Source organism: Neofelis nebulosa, chromosome 10 (assembly GCF_028018385.1).
Source record: "Neofelis nebulosa isolate mNeoNeb1 chromosome 10, mNeoNeb1.pri, whole genome shotgun sequence".
Classification (NCBI taxonomy): Eukaryota; Metazoa; Chordata; class Mammalia; order Carnivora; family Felidae; genus Neofelis; species Neofelis nebulosa.
Window position 1 is genome coordinate 61,139,125 of NC_080791.1, and position 6,161 is coordinate 61,145,285.

Sequence of the window (6,161 nt, forward strand, 5' to 3'; positions counted from 1 at the left end):
AGCTTAAATTTCTTGGTTATTGATTGAAGTTGTTTTATTAAGCAACTTAGGAAGAACTGACATCTTAACATATTTCAGTCTTTCAAACCACTTTTAAAACTTTTTTAGGTCTTTTTAATTACTGTCATGTTTTATAACTTTAAGTGCTTATGGCTAACTACTCCATGCTTTTGATGCCACTGTAAGTGGTAGTATGAATTTTCACAGAATTTTAACTTAAATTTTAATTTCTCATTGTTTGCTAACAGTATATAGAAAAGTATTGATTCTATACCTGATTAATTGATAAGCTAAATGGTTTTAAATTCTTTGATTTTTATATAAGTGTTCATGTGGCTTATGAATGGGAAAGTTGACTTCTTTCATTCCAATCTTTTTATTGTCTTTTTATTTATTTTTTCTTGATATATTGACCTTGTTGGAACTTCCAGTAAAATATTAATATAATTGATGCCAGTCGATATGTTTGTCTTATTCCCAATCTTAGAAACAAATCTTTCTGTGTTTCACCATTCAGTATGATATTAGCTGCAGATTTTTCATATATTCCTTTCACTAAATTGAACCACTTTTAGTTTTTGCCTAATTTGCTTTAAGTTTCTTTTTTAAAGTATCATATATGGATGCTAAATTTAATTACTAGTTTTTACTTGTTTTAAAATTATCTTTTCTTTGAGTTGTTTATGTGGTGAATTTTTTACTGTAAAAGTAGAAAAATACTGATAATAAATTCACCAACCATAGCATAAAATCACCATTTTATTAAAAGACATATATATATATATATATATATATATATATATATATATATATACACAAACACAGTCTCATTAAAGCAAATAAAGGGAAAAGTAACACTTAACAAAGAAGGGACTATGACAGGTAAATAAGCCTTATATGTAGACATTCTTGATCCTCATATCCAAAGTTTCTTCCCATTCCAATTCCTCAATATATTGTAGTTTTTCACAACATATTGTAGTTTTCTCTTATGTTTCCACTCAACTAATCAAAGTAACTTGAAAATGTAATACAAGTTTTGCTTACTGGCAGCGTTTTCAGCTGGTACTAGTGAATATAGACGAGGATTTCACAAAAGAATGAGCTAAAGATGATCATGGATCACTACACCACACTACCACCAGAAATGACTGTTTCTAACTTCCACAGTTCCCATGGAATATTAAGTGGGATAGTCAATAATTTGAATTTAATAGTCAATTGTCCTCAAATGACTTTCCATTATGATTTTTAGTGTCTAATTGGTATGCTACTATATATAGTGATATCCAAACACCATATATTGCCTTATGTCTCCCCAGAAATACTGAAGAAGAGCATAGAATATTTTCCAATAGTTCTCAGCAGGATGTCCTCTGTCAATGACACTGCTTCAAATCCCTCTGCCTTCCTTCTGCTGGGTATACCTGGTCTGGAAGCTTTCCATATCTGGATTGGTTTCCCTTTCTTTGTTGTTTATCTGATAGCACTTGTGGGAAATGTCACAATCCTGGTTGTGATCAAGACTGAGCAGAGTCTTCATCAACCTATGTTCTATTTTTTGGCTCTTCTCTCCTTTATTGATCTAGGCCTCTCGACTTCTACCATTCCCAAGATGCTCTCTATCTTCTGGTTCAACTTCAGGGAGATAAAATTTGAAGGCTGCCTCATCCAAATGTTCTTTATCCATACCTACACTGGCATGGAATCCGTTGTACTGCTGGCATGGCAACTGACTGCTTTGTTGCCATCTGTTATCCACTGACATATACCACTATTCTCACCAACAGAGTGGTAGCCATCATGGCCTCTGTTGTAGTGGGGAGGCCAGTCCTTCTTGTCATCCCTTTCTGCCCTCTTCTCAAATGATTGCCTTTTTGTGGATACTACATTATTCCTCACACCTACTGTGAACACATGGGAATCGTGCATCTTTCCTGTGCTAACATAAGGGTCAACATCATCTATGGCTTATATACCATTGCTGCCCTGATTTTTGACTTGATCCTTATTGCCCTCTCCTATGTTCAGATCCTACAAGCTGTTTTCCACCTTCCTTCCAGGGATGCCAGACTCAAAGCACTCAGCACATGTGGCTCCTAAGTCTGTGTCGTTTTAGCATTTTACACACCAGCATTTTTCTCTTTTATGACTCACTGATTTGGTAGTAATATTCCTTGCTACATCCACATCCTCCTGGCCAATCTGTATGTGGTTGTTCCCCCTTGTTTAAATCCAGTCATTTATGGAATCAGGACAAAGCAAATTCAGGACCGAGTTGTGAAAATATTTGTAAATAAAGAATGACCCAAATGTATTAAAAAATTAATAAATTCTTCTAGGCTAACCTTAAACTTGTACATCTCTCAGGGTGTCCCAAATTGGGATTATGTAAAGGTCATTCAGACATTACTTCAGCCTTTATTATTGTCTCTTAAACTCACACTTATTGGTGCCTTTATGTAATTTCCATTTTTTCAATAGATTATATACTACTTTGTCTCACTGAAGGTGAGAGAAGATTGTGGGGCCTTGTAAAAGATGTAATCAAATTCTTGAATGCATGTGGACATGCCAGCAGTAAAATTTATGTACAGATTTGATAAAAAAGAAGATTTTGGTGGTATAAAATTTTTCAGGTTTTGGAAATATTCATGCATCAATATTTTAGAATATGTCCTTCAACTACCTATTTGTCTGCCAATGTTACTTTCATCTTGGAGCTATTTCTTAATTTCACTCAGAGGGTTATTGCAATGTGCATGCTAATTATCACTCAATTTATCTTCTTAAAGAGTTGAACCCATTCTATATTGCCATCTTTATAATGATACCAAAGGCAGAGGAAAACATTCATGAAAATAAAATTAGTTATCAAATTCCTTCATAAATGCAGCTATAAAAAGTATTAACAAAATTATGCAAATTGAGTTTAATGATATATAACATTATCCTGTATCATGACCAAGAAGCACTTATCTTACAAATGCAGGGGAAATTTTTGCATTTAAAAATCAATTAATGTTTCCCCCATAATTTCAGACAAAAGTAACTACATGTGATGTTAATAAATGCATAAAAAACATTTGACAAAATCCATCATGAATTCCTGATAAAAATTTCAGAAAACTAGAAAGAGAAAGGAACTTACAAATAGGATAAAGGAAGCCTATGAAATTTGATAGATTACATCACAGTGAAGAAAGACTGAATATTTTGTCTCTGTTATAAAAAAATACAAGGCTGCCTGTTCTTATAATGTCTATTTGCTTTTGTACTGGGGATTCTAGCCAATGCATTAAGGTAAGTAAAAGGTGATAAAAATCATTGATATTAGGAAGAAATTACCTGATGATCTGTTTTTTTCTATGTAGGAAAATCTTATGTAACATACTAAACCTACTAGATCTAATATGTGAGTTTATCGAGTTCAGAGGATACAAGTTTACTATACAAACAGTTAAATTTCTTATTTTAATGGCATTCTATTAGAAAGTTAAATAAAAATATTGCTTGCCATAGCCTAAAAAGAGAATATTTAGGGACACATTTGATAAAAAAAGAAAAGTAAGACCTGAAGAGAGATAACTAAAAAGTATTGCTAAGATAAACTGATGAAGGCATATATAAAAGGAGACATATACAATCATCATATATCCAAGTCTTGATATTGTGAATATTTCTATTCTCTCCAAGTTGATATATAGATTTAATCACATTTCAATATAATTTCCAGCAGACTTTTTCTTATAGAAATTGAAAAGCTGATTCTAAAATCTATATAGAAATGTAAAGTAACTGAACAATGTTAACAAAATTGGAGGACGTAATAAAGACAGAATGCTAGTGGCATAAAGATATGAAAATTAATCAGTAAATTAGCATAGGAAGCCCCAACTAGACCTGCACATATAGTCTTAGTTGATTTTCAAGAAAATGATAAGGTAATTCAATACAAAATGGATAGATTTGGAACAATTAGATGATCATATACAAAAATATGCACCCCAAACTATACCTTACATCCCATACAAAAATAAAGTAAAAGTGGATCATAAATTTAAATGTAAAACTTAAAATTAAAAAAACTTCTAGGACACATTATATTAAAGAATAATAATCAGATATACTTTTTAAATTATTGAACTGAATTTCATAAAATTTAAGAGTTTTTGTTTTTCCAAAATGCAATTAAGAGAATACAAACACAGGTAAACACAGGTTACAGAGTTCAAGAAAATTTTGCAAATTAAATATGTGATAATGGACTTTCATTTAGTATACACAGAGTAGTTTCAAAATTAAAGAAAACTAACCATTCAATAGAATTGGAAAAGATATTTTAGTGAATTTTTCATCAAAAGGTATATACAGATTGAAAATCACTGCATAAAACATTCTCAGTATCATTAGTAATTAGGAAATCTATTTAAAATCTCAGTGACATACAACACACTATTATGATGTCCAAAAATTAAAGATACTGACTGAAAAATGTGTTGACTATATTTATGGGGACCTATTTCTGGCTCTATTCTGTTCCATTGACCTATGTATTTATTCTTTTACCAATACCATACTGTCTTAATTATTGTAGACTTACAGAAAGTCTTCAGGTCAGGAAGTGTAACTTCTCCAACTTTGTTCTTTTCCTTCAATATTGCATTGGCTACTCTGGGACTCTTGTTCCACTTCATATAAACTATAAAATCAGTTTTCCAGTATACACAAGTAACTTCCTGGGATATTGATTGGGATTATAAGAAATCTATACATCAAGTTGGGAAGATCTAACATCTTGACAGTATGTCATCTGGTTCAGGACTTCTGTTTATTGTTTTCTTTTGTTTGTTTTGTTTTGTTTTGTTTTGTTTTTGTTTGTTTGTGTTTTCTTTTACTGATTCAATCTCCTTGCTGCTAATAAGTCTGTTCATATTTTTTTATTTCTTGCTGCTTTAGTTTTGGTAGGATATATGTTTCTAGGAATTTATCCATTTATTCTTAGTTGTCTACTTTATTGGCATATAGTTGTCATAATATTCTCTTACAATCATTTGTATTTCTGTGGTGTTGGTTATTATTTTGTCTCTTTAACTTGTGAGTTTGTTTATTTGATTTATTTCTTTTCTTTATAAGTCTGGCTAGAGATTTATCAATTTTATTGATCTTTTCAAAGAAACAACTATTGGTTTCGTTGAACAACAGTTCAATAATAATAATGAAACTATTATTTTCTTAGTTCCTATGTCAATTTTTTCTGGTATAATCTTTATTATTTTCTTCATTTTGCTAGGTTTGTGTTTTTTTGTTCTTCTTTTTCTAGCTCCTTTAGGTGTAAGGTTAGGCTGTTTATTTGAGATTTTTCCTGCTTCTTGATGTATGCCTGTATTGCTCTAAACTAACCTGTTAGAAATTTTTTGCTGTATCCCAAAGATTTTGGACCATTGTATTTTCATTTTTGTTTGTTCCTATGCACTTTTCTTATTTCCTCTTTGATTTCTTCATTAACTCATTCATTGTTTAGTAGCATATTGTTTAACTTTCTTGTGTTTTTGGCCTTTCCAGATTTTTCCTGGTGGTTATTTGCAGTTTCATTAACATTGTGGTCAGAAAAGATGAATGGTATTACTTTAATATTCTTGAATTTGTTGAGGCCTGTGTTGTGAGCTACTATGTGATCTATTCTGGAGAATTTTCCATGTTCACTTGAAAAGAATGTGTATTCTGCTGTTTTAGGATGGAATATTTTGAACATATCTATTAAATACATCTGATCCAATGTGACATTCAAAGCCACTGGTTCCTTGATGGTTTTCTGTTTGGATGATCTGTCCATCGATGTATGTGGGATGTTAAAGTCCCCTACTGTTATTGTATCACTATCAATTATTTCCTTCATTAAAAAAATTTTTATTAGTTATTTTTTATTTTAGGAAGAGAGAGAGAGAGTTTGTATGAGAGCAGGGGAGAGGGGCGTAGGGAGAGAGTGAATCCCAAGCAGGATCCATGCCCAGCACAGAGCCCAGTGTGGGGCTTGATCCCACAGTCCTGGGATCATGGCCTGAGTCAAAATCAAGAGTCTGATGCTCAGCTGACTGAGCCACTAGGTGCCCCTTTATGTTTGCTTTCCTGTTAGGTGCATAAATATTTTAAATTGTTTT

At 31.8% G+C, this 6,161-nt stretch overlaps 1 pseudogene; it reads left to right on the top strand.

Moving 5' to 3' along the window:
- Positions 1 to 1,363: 1,363 nt before the first annotated feature.
- On the top strand, positions 1,364 to 2,307 carry LOC131488612 (olfactory receptor 52E4-like; annotated as a pseudogene).
- The last annotated feature ends 3,854 nt before the right edge of the window (positions 2,308 to 6,161 follow it).